This window comes from Oryctolagus cuniculus, chromosome 17 (genome assembly GCF_964237555.1).
Source record: "Oryctolagus cuniculus chromosome 17, mOryCun1.1, whole genome shotgun sequence".
Lineage (NCBI taxonomy): Eukaryota > Metazoa > Chordata > Mammalia > Lagomorpha > Leporidae > Oryctolagus > Oryctolagus cuniculus.
This window is the reverse complement of record NC_091448.1, coordinates 50,999,838-51,013,783: the sequence shown is the minus strand read 5'-3', so window position 1 is coordinate 51,013,783 and position 13,946 is coordinate 50,999,838. Positions and strand designations below refer to the sequence as shown.

The 13,946-nt window shown below is 42.4% G+C and overlaps 1 protein-coding gene across 3 annotated transcripts in view; it reads left to right on the top strand.

Annotated features, from left to right (window-relative positions):
* RABEP1 (rabaptin, RAB GTPase binding effector protein 1) overlaps window positions 1-13,946 on the top strand; it is a 103,866-nt gene that overhangs the window by 35,233 nt on the left and 54,687 nt on the right. The gene's annotated exons all lie outside the window — the stretch shown is intronic.

Below are 13,946 nucleotides of genomic sequence, written 5' to 3'. Positions count from 1 at the left end.
CCCACTATGCCACAACGCTGGCCCCTAAATTTGTTTCAATCTTGAATCGACTTCACCTTAAACTGTGTACAAAAGTGTGTTCTTGTCAGGGTTACCTGTAGTATACTTCATGTATACACATGGTTGTGTTTCTGCCGCTGACCTGTTCCAAGCCAGTACTGTCCTGGCTAGGACAGCCTTTACCTTGCACCCCAGTGTTTTTTTGTTTTTCTTTTTTAATAAATGGAAGTTAATCTTGTCTAAAACTTGTCAGATTTGCTTTCTGTTTTTCTCTGTCCCTGGATAAAGCTGTTAGAGTTTTGTTTTTTATTTTCTTTGAAATTATAAGATTGACATTCTGCAAAATTCTGAAAAAGTGAAAATGACCGAGAAACTCTCATTTCTGAACTGGAACTGCATCATCAGTTGCAGTGTTCTGTCTCTGAAGTAAACAGCTTATAACGTAGGTTAGTTCAGAAAACATACTTGCTATGTTTAAATTGCTTTGACAACCAATCAGTAATCTCTTGTGTACTGTTGTGTCTTTACTGTCTGAGGTTCTCAGTAAGTTGAAGTTGGTCAGAGAGAGTTAACGTAGAGAATTTCAGTAGGAATACTGAAATCGACTTGAAGAGTTTCTGGTGGCTTTACTAAGGGGAACACATGGTACATAAGAAGCCAGTGCTGGTTAGTTAGCTTCTGGGTTGGCTGTTTGCCTACACATCATAAAATATTTAAAAATTTCCTCTAAAGCAGCAGCTTGTATTATTGCATCTACTGTGAAGGCTAAAGCTAGTTTTTATGATGGCCACAGGTGTTAACAGTATAAGGCATGGTTTTGATGTGCTCAGCAGTCTTTGTTTTATCTGTCAGCAAACCAGGCCAAGGTAACTCTGGAAATCCAAACATTGCTTTTCCCAGTAGGCACAGCTTTTACTTCACTGTTGTAATAGCTGTGCTTGCATTTATTTGGAGAATAGCTGAAACATAAGTACAGACAGTAGTGAGAGAAATCTAATAAAAAAGATCATATCTTTTTGACTCCTCTTACTTCCTGTTTTTGCCTTACTACCCATTCTTTCCCAGCTGACTGCTACTGGGACTGTTGCAGATTTTTTGAAAGTTCTGTTGTATTTCTGTTGAACCTGAAGAAAGGATTTTCTGATTTAGCTTTCCTCTTTAGCCAAACACAGTACGAAGCTTGGCACCGTGGCAGTGTTTGTGTTTTGGAACTCCTTAGTCTTGGGCAATGAGTAAGAGCCTAGTACATGAAGCACCAAACGAAAGGCCTCAGCTTTCTCAGTTTGAAGGAAAACAGGAGAAAAGGAACCTATGTGAATCATCGGAAGGCAGTGCCATTTTCTAGTTTGTGGTCATAATATGTGTAGCACCCTGTAGGTGCCAACTAACCAGAACTCCAGTAGTGACAACCTAGATTTAGGAAGCTGTAGTTCAGATGCCAGAAGCCTGCACTTAGATATGGAAGTGAAATAAGAGTGTATATGAGGCCGGCGCCGCGGCTCACTAGGCTAATCCTCCACCTTGCAGCGCCGGCACACCGGGTTCTAGTCCCAGTCGGGGCGCCGGATTCTTTCCCGGTTGCCCCTCTTCCAGGCCAGCTCTGCTATGGCCTGGGAGTGCAGTGGAGGATGGCCCAAGTGCTTGGGCCGTGCACCCCATGGGAGACCAGGAGAAGCACCTGGCTCCTGCCTTCGGAGCCGCGGTGGCCATTAGAGGGTGAACCAACGGCAAAGGAAGACCTTTCTCTCTGTCTCTCTCTCTCACTGTCCACTCTGCCTGTCAAAAAAAAAAAAAAAAGCTCCTGGCTCCTGGCTTTGGATCGGCGCAGCTCCAGCCTTTGCAGCCAATTGGAAGACAGCGGATGGAAGACTTCTCTCTCTGCATCTCTTCTCTCTCTGTGTAACTCTGACTTTCAAATAAATAAATAAATAAATAAATCTTAAAGAGTGTATATGAAATTAACAATTAAAAACCATTAAAAATCTTGGAAACAAAATACAGAAATTGAGATAAGGTTACTAAATGGTTTAAATTGTAGACAAGACAGGTTTAGTAAATCAGAGAATAGTATAGAGGAATTCCCCTTCCTGGCAAGACAGAAAGGGAAATACCAATGATGTATCCGAGATAGAGAGGATCAGTTGTGAGAACAGTTCCTGGAGAAGAGAATATTTGAGGAGGTGATAACTGAGATTTTACAAGAATTAAAGAAAATGTGAGTCCTTAACTAAATACTGAGTGCTGTGTAGGGTAATTAGTTGTAAGTTTATGCTCTGACACATCTTAAAATATCGAACATCAAACATGAAAACATTAAAAGGCCCCAGAGAGGGGCTGACATTGTGGTGCAGAGGGTTAAGCCATTGCCTACAATGCCAGCATTCCGTGTGGGTGCTGGTTTGAGTTCAGGCTGCTCCACTTCTGATCCAGCTCCCTGCTGATGCACCTGGGAAAGCAACAGAAGATGCCCAAATGCTTTGGCCCCTGCCACCCATATGGGAGACCTGGATGGAGGTCCAGGCTCCTGGCTTTAGCTTGGCCTTGCCCTGGCCATTGTGGCCATTTGGAGAGTGAACCAGTGGATGGAAGACCATTATTTCTCTCTGTCACCTTCTCTTTCTGTAACTCTGCCTTTCAAGTAAATAAATAAATATTAAAAAAAAATGCTACCTGAGAGAAAAAACAATTGCTCTTAAAAGGAGTTACCCCATAAGCTTAGAGATGCCGGAAGACAATAAAATAAGACATTCAGAATGCATGGAAAAAATAATTGTCAATCTAAAATTTTATATGCAGATGAATTAGTCAATGGTGAGGGAAAACAAATCTCTCAGGTATACTAAAACTAAGAGCATTTATTGCCTACAGAATCACTAAAACAACTGATAGAGATACAGATTTGTGAGAAGCAAAATAGATTATATGGCAGAAGAAACAATATAAAACCCAGAAACTGACAAAGCTGTTTAAAAATTCATTTCTTTTAAAGATTTATTTATTTATATGAAAGTCAGAGTTACATAGAGAAAGTTAGAGGCAGAGAGAGAAGTCTTCCATCCACTGGTTTACTCCCCAATTGACCGCAACAGCTGAGCTGTGCTCACCCGAAGCCAGGAGCCAGGAGCTTCTTTTGGGTCTCCCACGTGGGTGCAGGGACAAAAGCACTTGGGACATCTTCTCTTGCTTTTCCAGGCCATAGCAGAGAGCTGGATCAGAAGTGGAGCAGCCAGGATTCTATCTGGCACCCATATGGGATGCCAGCACTGCAGGTGGCGGCTTTACCTGCTCCGCCACAGCGCTGGCCCCAAATTCATATTTTTTAAAGGAAGAAAGCGGGGCTGGTGTCATGGCCCAGCAGTTTAAGCTGCTGCTTGTGATGCCTGCATTCCATATTGGAGTGCCAGTTCAAATCCTGGCTGCTCCATTACCAATCCAGCTCCCTGATAATGTACCTGGAGAGGCAGTAGAAGTTGGTCCAATTATTTGGGCCCCTGTACCTACGTGGGAGACCAGAATGGCGTTCCTGGCTCCTGGCTTCAACCAGCCCCGGCTAATGTGGACATTTTGGGAGTCAAACAGTAGAGGCAAAATCTCTCTCTTTGTCTTCTTTTCTCTATCACTCTGCATTTCAAATAAAATAAATCTTAAAAAAAAAAAACGCAATAATGTTGGTGCTTAAGGCAAAAAGAAAAAATGTTGAGGAAAATAAGACTGCCTTATAATAAAAGATCATAATAATGAGTTAAAGAAATATAATCATGAGCCTTTATGTATCTGACAAAAAGTTTGACATACCATATTGTGGGGAGCAGCCCGGACTGGACTAAGTTACTGGAATTAAGACTTATTCTATGCATCTGCTCTCCCACAATATGGCGCTGGGAGAGAAGTAAACAGCTTCCGCACAGCTGCCTCCAGTTCAACCAATAAACTGTAGGACTTGCTCCTGATTGGAGAGCTGCGTACTCGGCGTGTGGGCAGCCGAGTTGGGATTGGCGGAGGAGGACTATAAAGGAGGAGAGAGACGGCATGCACCAGGAACATCTAAGGGGAACATCTAGCTGAGGGAACACCTGTGCAGCCCCCGAGAAGAGCCGGCCGGCGGTGTGCCGCTCCCCTGCGGAAGTGGGGAATGTGGCCAGGGGGAACTGCCCTTCCACGGAGGTGGAAGGGATAGTAGCCAACCCGGGAAGAACCAGCAGCAAACCCGGGGAGGGCCGAGCAGACGAAAGAACAGCGCAGGGTCCTGTGTCGTTCCTCCACGAAGAGGGGGAGCGACACCATATGAATCAAGAGGTGAATAGAACTGCAAGGAGGAGGAGATAAATGCATGTATGGGAAATGTTTAGCAGCCTGTGAAAGTTAAGGATGTAATAGCTGTGAGTAACATAATTGTTGGGGTAGGTGTTCAATGCACAGACTGAGCCACCATTTGAGATACTCATATTCCCATGTTGAAAAACTTGGGTTTGAGTCCTGGTTCTGCTCTCCATTTCAGCTTCCTGTTAATGTAGACTGTGGGAGGCAGCAGGTGATGACTCAAGAACTTGAGTCTCTGTAACTTTTTTTTTAAAGATTTATTTATTTGAGGGGCCAGCACTGTGGCATAGCGTGTAAAGCCACCACCTACAGTGCTGGCATCCTGTATGGACACTGGTTCGAGTCCCGGCTGTTCTACTTCCAATCTGGCTCTCTGCTATGGCCTGGCAAAGCAGTAGAAGATGGCCCAAGTCCTTTAAAGATTTATAAAGATTTAGTTGTTTATTTGAAAGGCAGAGTTACACAGAGAGAAGGAGGGGCAGAGAGAGACAGCTCTTCCATCCACTGGTTCACTTCCCAACTGACCTCAACAGCCGGAGCTGTGCCGATCCAAAGCCAGGAGCCAGGAGCTTCTTCTGGGTCTCCTTCATGAATGCAGGGGTCCAAGGACTTGGGCCATCTTCTACTGCTTTCCCAGGCCATAGCAGAGAGCTGGGTCACAAGTGGAGCAGCCGGGACCTGAACTGGCTCCCATATTGGATGCCAGCACTGCAAGTGGTGGCTTTACCTACTTCACCACAGCGCCAGCCCCTCTATCACTTTTGATGGGAGGCCTAGATTGAATTCTAGGCTCCTGGCTTTGGCCTGGCCACATACTGGCTGTTGTGGGCATTTGTAGAGTGAACTAGCAGATGGGAGAGGTGTCAGTCTTTATATAAATTTTAAAAAGATTATTTTTTAATTTTATTTTTTTAAAAGATTTATGTATTTATTTGAAAGAGTTACAGAGAAGCAGAGGCAGAGAGAGTGAAGACTTCCTCTGCTGGTTCACTGCCCAAATGGCTTCATTGGCTGAAGCTGGGTCAGTTCCAAGCCAGAAGCCAGGAGCTTTTTCAGGTCTCCCAAGTGGATGCAGGGTCCCAAGCACTTAGACCATCTTCCTCTGCCTTCCCAGGCCACTAACAGAGAGCTGGATCGGAAGAGCATCTGGGCGATGAACTGGCGCCCATATGGGATGCCGATACTGCAGGTGGGGGCTTATCCTACTATGCCACTACACTGGCCCCTAGTATAACATTCTTAACCATTTCACAAAGGTTATAAAACAAGGCTTTAAAAAACTATAATTGCAGCAACACTGATATATACAAATATTTCTTTTTTCTTTTGTCTTTTAAATTTTTGTTTGCTTTTTAACTATAAGAGAGAACATGTGATGTTTGTCTCTCTGGGTCTGGCTTACTTTACTCAACATGGTGTTCTCCAGTTGAGTCCATTTTGCTTCAAATGGTGGAATTTCATTCCTTTTTTATAGCTGAATAATATTCCATCGTGTATATTTATCACATTTTCTTCATTCATCTGATAATGGACACCTTAGTTGATTCTAAATTTTGGCTATTGTGAACAATGCTGCTGTGAACATGGTGGTACAGATATCTCTCTGATAACATTGTGTTCAAGTCTTTTGCATGTATACCCAGTAGTGGGATTGCTGGATCATATGGCAAGTCTATTTCTAGTTTTTTAAAAGATCTCAACACTGTTTTCCACAGTGGCTACACTAACTACATTCCCACCAACAGTATATAAGTGTTTCCCTTTGTCCGCATCCTCCCCAGCGTTTGTTACTCTCTGTGTTTTGGATTTTAGCCATTCTGAGGGGTAAGGTGATGTTGTGGTTTTGATTTGCATTCCCTGATGGCAAGTGATATTGAACATTTTTTCATATATTTGTTGTCCATTTGTATTTCTTTTGAGAACTGTCGAAATTCTTTACCCATTTCTCAACTGGATTGCTTGTTTTTGTATTGAGTTTTTTTTTTTTTTAAGATTTATTGATTTATCTGAAAGTCAGTTACACAGAGAGAGAAGAGGCAGAGAGAGACTGAGAGGGAGGGAGGGAGGTCTTCCATCCGATGGTTCACTCCCTAATTGGCCACAATGGCAGGAACTGTGCTGATCCGAAGCCAGGAGCCAGGAGCTTCTTCCAGGTCTCCCATGCCGGTGCAGGGGCCTAAGGACTTGGGCCATCTTCCTCTGCTTTCCCAGACCATAGCAGAGAGCTGGATCGGAAGTGTAGCAGCCGGGTCTCAAACCGGCACCCATATGGGATGCTGGCGCTTCAGGCCAGGGCATTAACCCGCTGTGCCACAGCGCCGGCCCCTCATTGAGTTTTTTAAGTTGCTGATATACTTGGGGTATTAATCCTTTGTCAGGTGGTTTGCAAATATTTTTTTCCCGTTCTGTTGGATATCTCTTTCCTCTGTTGATCATTTGCTTTGCAAAAGCTTCTGAGTTTGATATAGTCCCATTTATTTAGTTTTACTTTTGTTGCCTGTGCTCTGGGGGTCTTATCCAAGCCATCCTGTCCTACACCAGTGTCTTGGAGTGTTTTCTCTGTTTTCTGCCTGCAACTTCATAGTCTCAGGTCTTAAATTTATGTCTCGGATCCATTTTGAGTTGATTCTTTGAATATGGTAAGAGGTATGGATCTAAATTCATTCTTATACGTATATAAATCCAGTTTTGCCAGCACCATTTGTTGAAGAGACTATCCTTACTACACTGTATGGTCTGAACACATCTGTCAAAATTCAGTTGGCTCTATGTATGGAAAATGCATGATACTTGAAATTCCTGGTGCCCCCAATGATGAAGCAGTACAAATATTTTTAGAATTTGAAAGAGTTGAGTCAGCTGCACTGTTTATTCTGTTCCATTGATCTATGTATAGGTTTTTATGCCAGTACCCTGCTGTTTTGATTACTATAGCTTTGCAGTATGCTTTGAAGTCAGGTACTGTGATACCTCTACCTTCCTGGGTTTTGTTGTTGGTTTTACTGGTTTTTTTGGGGGGGATTACTTGGCTATTCTGGGTCTTTTGTGATTCCATATGAATTTTAGGATTGCTTTTCTTAGTTCTGTTAAGAATATCATTGGTATTTTGATAGGGATTGCATTGAATCTCTAGTTTGCTTTAGGTATATAAACATTCTAATGATATTGATTCTTCCAAACCATGAACAAGGAATATCTTTCCATTTTTTTGTGTCCTTGATGATTTCTTTCAGCAATGTTTGATAATTTTCATTGTAGAGGTCTTTCACTTATTTGGTTAAATTTGTTCCTAAATAATTGATATTTTTTGTGGCTGTCGTGAATGAGATTTCTTTCTTGTTTTCTCTTTCTGTGAGTTCATTAGTATACAAAAAAGCTACTGTTATTCATGTTTATTTTGTAACCTGCAACTTTACTGAATTGGTTTATTAAATCTGGTTTTTGGTGGAATGTTTAGATTTTTCTATGTACAACATCATGTGATCTGCAAATGTGGATAATTTGACTTCTTTTCCAATTTTGATGCTCTTTGTTTCTTTCTCCTCCCTAATTACTCTCACTTAAACTTCCAGTACTATATTGAATAAGAGTGGCGGAGATCTGAGAGGAAATGCTTTCAGCTTTTCCCCATTCAGTATGTTGGCATTGGTTTGTCATATCTAGTCTTTATAATTTTGAAGAATGTTCCTTCTATAACTAATCTGTGGAGGGCTTATATCGTGAAAGGGGTGTTGAATCTTATCAAATGCTTCCCCTGCATCTATTGAGATGACCATGTGGTTTTTGTTCTTTGTTCTGATGATGTGATAGATGATATATATTGATCTGTGAATATTGAACCACCCTTGAGTTTCTGGGATAAATCCCACTTGATTTTGATGTGTAATCTTTTTTATGTGTTTTTATATTTGCTTTGTTAGTGTTTTGCTGAGAATCTTTGCATCTGTGTTCATTAAGGATATAGGTCGGTAGTTTTCTTTTTGTGTCATGACTTTGGTTTTTGTAGCAAAGTAATGCTAACTTCATAAAAAGAGTTTAGCAGAGTTACATCCTGTTCAATATTTTGGAATAGTTTGAAGGATATTGGAGTTACTTCCTCTTTGAATGTTTTGTAGAATTTGGCCATAAGCCATCAGGTCCTGGACTTTGCCTTGATGGAAGACTTGCTTACTGCTTCAGTCTCATTGCTTGTTATGTTTTGTTTGTCTATATCTTCTTAAATTAATCTTGGCAGGTTATATGAATCCAGGAATTTATCTATTTCTTTGAGGTTTTTCAGTTTGTTAGCATGGAGTTCTTCATAGTAGTTTCTTAAGATCCTTTATATTTCAGTGGTGTTGGTTGTAATGTCCCCTTTTTCATCTCTAATTGAGTTTTTTCTCTTTTTTTTTTTAGTCTGGCTAGACTATCAGTTATTTTATCTTCTCAGAAAGGCAACTTTTTGTTTTGTTGATCTTAAATTTCATTTATTTCTGCTGTGATCCTTATTTCTCACCTTCTGCTGATTTTGGGTTTCATTCTTGTTTTTCTAAGTCTTCGTGATGTATCATTAGATCTTTAATTTGAGACATTTTTCTTTTTTTAAATGTAAGAATTTAATGTTATAAACTTCCTTCTTAGGGTATTGCTTTTGCTGTATCCCACAGGTTTTCATAGTTCTTTTTTTTTTCTTAATTTTTTTTTAAATTTTATTTATTTTTTGACAGGCGGAGTGGACAGTGAGAGAGAGAAACAGAGAGAAAGGTCTTCCTTTGCCGTTGGTTCACCCTCCAATGGCCACCGCGGCTGGCGTGCTGCGGCCGGCGCACCGCGCTGATCCGATGGCAGGAGCCAGGTACTTATCCTGGTTTCCCATGGGGTGCAGGGCCCAAGCACTTGGGCCATCCTCCACTGCACTCCCTGGCCACAGCAGAGAGCTGGAAGAGGGGCAACCGGGACAGAATCCAGCGCCCTGACCGGGATTAGAACCTGGTGTGCCAGCGCCGCAAGGCGGAGGATTAGCCTAGTGAGCCACAGCGCCGGCACACAGGTTTTGATATATTGTGTTTTCATATTCATTTATTTCAAGAAAGTTTTTTATTTCCTTTGTAGTTTCTTCAGTGACCCATCGATCATTCAATAGCATGTTTAATTTCCAAGTACTTATGAGTGTTCTATTGTTGTTGACTTCTAGTTTTATTCCTTTATGGTCTGAGAAGATACAGATTTCAATCTGTTTAAATTTGCTGAGACTTGATTTGTGGCCTCATATGTGGTCTATCTTAGAAAGTGTTCTATGTGCTGATGGGGAGAATGTTTTCTGTAGCTGTTGGGTGAAGTGTCCTATAAATGTCTTTTAGGTGCATTCATTTGCTTGATGGTGTTTTTTGTTTTTTTTTTTAATTCTGATGTAGCTTTATTGATTTTCTGTTTGGATGACCTGTCCATCGATGAGAGTAGAGTATTGAAGTCACCCACTATTATCCCACTATTATTGTATTGGAGTCCATCTCTCCCTTTAGTTCTAATAATATTTGCTGTATATATCTGAGCAATCTTGTGTTGGGTACATATGTATTTCTGATCTGTCTTGCTGAATAGAACCTTTTATCAAAAATATAATGTCCTTATCTCTTTTTACAGTTTTTGATTTAAAGTCTGTTTTACCTGATACAAGAATAGCTATGCCTGCTTGCTTTTGGTTTCCATTTGCCCAGTATATCTTTTTCCAACCCTTCATTTTCAGTCTGTATGTCTGTGAAGTGAGTTTCTTGTAGGCAGCATATAATGAGGTCATGGTTTTTCACCCATTCAATCAACCTAAGAGAAAGACTCACACTTCTTGATTTCAAAACTTACTACAAAGTAACAATAATGTGATATAGATCAGTGGTGTAGAACCCAGAGTCCAGAAATAAACCTTCACATGTATCTCTTCCCTCCCCCTCTTCCTCGGTTTCCTCCACCCCCCCAATTAAAATCTTCTTTAAGTATTTGAGGACTGATACTACCTGATTTTAGATATAGTGAACAGACAGTGTGATGTTAGTGAAATAATAGTCAAATACATCTTTGGAACAGACAGAACAGAGAAGCAAGGAATAGACCAACATCAATAAAGTCAGCTAAATTTTGTATGAAGTTATTTACTTCAGAAGCAGTAAAGACAGAGAAAAGACAGAGACGCAGAGTGGTCCCATCTGCTGGTTTACCCCCCAAATGCCCATGAAGGATGGGCTGAAGCGGGAGCTAGGAACTCAGCCAGGTGTCTCACGTGGATGGCAGGAACCCAGGGTCTGCATTAGTAGAAAGCTGGAATCAGAGCCAGAGCTGGGACTGAAACCCAAGCACTTTCATGTGGCTGTGGGCATCTTAATTGCTGGTCCAAGTGCCTGCAGAGGAGCAGAGGCTGCACTGTGGAGAAAAGATTGTATTTTCAACAAACAGTGCTGAAACTGGACGGCCACATTCAAAGCAGTGACTTCCTTTATAGCCTTCAAAAATCAACTCAAAATGGATCATAGATCTAAATGTAAAGTACAAACTAAATCTCCTAGAAGATAACATAAAAGAAAGCCAAGCTGACCTTGGATGTGACAGTGACTTCTTGGATACAAAACCAAAGGCATGATCCATCAAAGAAATAATAGATAAGCCAGAGCATGTTAAAATGAAGAGTGTATACTCTGGGAAAGACTGTTCAGAGAGTGTGAAGGCAAGCCAGAACTGGGAGACTGTTTGAAAATGATATATGTGGTAAAGGACTGTTAATCTGGATTATACAAAGAACGTGAGTAACTTGATTTTTAAAAAATGGGCAAAAAAGCTGAATAAACACTTCACCAGTGACGAGGGTTGGCATTGTGGCATAGTGGGTAAAGTTGCTGCCTGCGATGCTGGAATCCCATATGGGCACCTGTTCAAGTCCTGACTGCTCCACTGCCAGTCCCGCTCCCTGCTAAATGCTCCTGGGAAAGCAGCAGAGGATGACTCAAGTGCTTGGGCCTCTGCACCTATGTGGGAGACCGGGAGGAAGTTTCTGGCTTCTGCCTCACCTAGCCTCGGCTGTTGCAGTCTTTTGGGGAGTGAACCAGTGTGTGGAAGATACCCCCCTCATCTATCTCTCCCTCCTTTCTCTCTTTCTCTGACTTTCAAATAAATAAATACATCTTTTTTTTTTTTTAAATGACAGATGGCTGGGAAGCATATGAAAAAATGCTCAGGATCTATATGTCATTAGGGAATTGCAAATTTTTTAGTTTTAGGGAATTGCAAATAAAATTAAAACAGTAAGATGCCACTTTATATCTAGTTGATTAATCAGAATCCAAAACATTGGCAACAACAAATGCCGATGAGGCTATGGAGAAATGGGAACGTTCATTTGATTTTGGTGGAAATTCGAAATGGTAAGCCATTTGGAAGATAGCTTGGCAGTTTCTAACAAAATCAGATATATTCTTACCATTGGGTATAGCAGTCATGTTCCTTAGTATTTACTCAATTGACTTGAAAACCTACGTCTGCACAAAAACCTGCATATAGATGTTTATAGGAACTGTATTCTTTTTTAGAGATATATTTATTTGAAAGAGTTTATACACAGATTGAGAAAAAGAGAGCGAGCAAGAGATTGATCTTCTATCCACTGGTTCACTTCCCAAATGGCCAAAATGGCCAGATCTGGGCCAGATCGAAGCAAGGAGCCAGGAGCTTCTTCAGAGTCTCCAACGTGGGTGCTGGGGCCTAAGCACCCAAGGAGCAATAGCAGGGATCTGGATTGGAAGAGGAAAAGCCAGGACATGAACTGGTGCCCAAATGGGATGCCAGTGCCACAGATGGCAGCTTAACCGGCTGGGCCACAGTGGCAACCCCAGGAGCTTAATTCTTTATTGTCACAACTTGAGAGATAACTAAGAAGTCCTTCAGTAAGTCAGTAGATTAAACTGTAGTAGTTTAGACGTGCTAAAAATGAATGAGATGTCAAGCAATGAGCAGACATAGAGGAACTTTGAATGCTTATTACTTGGTAAAAGAGGGTAATTTCAAAAGGCCAACTCTGTGACATTCTGGAGCCGTCAGAACTGTGGACGTAGTAGAAGATTGCTGGTTGCCTGGAGCAGGAATAAGGGAGGATGAATAGGCAGTACAGAGATTTTTTTTTTCCTTTTCCCAGATTGATTTATTTTATTTGAAAGACATAAGGAGAGACAGAGCAAGGAATCCTCCATCTACTGGTTCACACACCAGATGGCTACAACAACAGCTGGAGCTGGGCCAGACTGAAGCCAGGAGCTTTATCTGGATCTCCCATGTGGGTGGCAGGGGTCCAAGTACTCAGACCATCTCCTGCTGCTTTTCCCAGGCCAATAGCAGGGAGCTGGATCAGAACCATCTACTGGTTCACACTAGCTGAGACTGGACCAGGGCAGAAGCCAGGATCTGTGAATGCCATCCAGGTGTCTGGTGTACACAGGTGGCAGGAACTGAAGTACTAGAGCCATCACCACTGCTTTCCAGGGTCTTGCATTAGCAGGAAGCTTACATTTGGAGGCAGAGCCGAGGACGGAACTTCAGGCACTACAGTGTGGGATGCAAGTGTCTTAACTGATGTCTCAGCTGCTAGATTGACCACCTATCCTTGTTCAGAGATGGGGATAGAGACCTGAGAAATTAATACTAACTTTAAAAAGCCTGAATCTATGGGGCAGATGCTGTGGAGCCGCAGGGTAAAGCCCTGGCCTTCAGCACTGGCATCCTGTATGGGCGCCAGTTTAAGTCCCAGCTACTCTACTTCAGAACCAGCTCCCTGCTGATGTATCTGGGGAAGCAGTGGAAGATGGCCCAAGTCCTTGGACCCCTGCATCCATGTGGGAGACCTGGAAGAAGCTTCGGGCTTCAGATTAGCCCAGCTCTGGCCATTGTGGCCTTATGGGTAGTGAACCAGCGGATAGAAGACTCTCTCGCTCGCTCTCTGTCTCTCTCTCTCTTGCTCTGTCTCTGCCTCTGTCTGTAGCTCTGTCTTTCCAACAACTAAAATAAATCTTAAAAAAAAAAAAGCCTGGGCCGGCACCGCAGCTCATTAGGCTAATCCTCCACCTAGCGGCGCTGGCACACCGGGTTCTAGTCCCAGTCGGGGCGCCGGATTCTGTCCCGGTTGCCCCTCTTCCAGGCCAGCTCTCTGCTGTGGCCAGGGAGTGCAGTGGAGGATGGCCCAAGTGCTTGGGCCCTGCACCCCATGGGAGACCAGGATAAGTACCTGGCTCCTGCCTTCAGATCAGCGCAGCGCGCCAGCCGCAGTGCACTGGCCGCGGCGACCATTAGAGGGTGAACCAACAGCAAAAGGAAGACCTTTCTCTCTCTCTCTCTCTCTCACTGTCCACCACTCTGCCTGTCCAAAAAAACCCTGTATCTAGTGACTGCCAGGTTCTCTGGCTTTCTTTTCTTTCTGATTAAACTTCTCTTGCATGTTTGCTTTGTGGAAGATACTGTACTCATAAACATATCCAATAAATTACTTTATCATCACAACAACCCTGTGAGGTTGGATTGTTTGTTTTTTTATTTGAAAGGCAGAGTTAGAGAAAGAGAGATCTTCCATCTGCTGTTTCATTCCTCAATTGGCTACTATGGCCAGGACAAAGTCA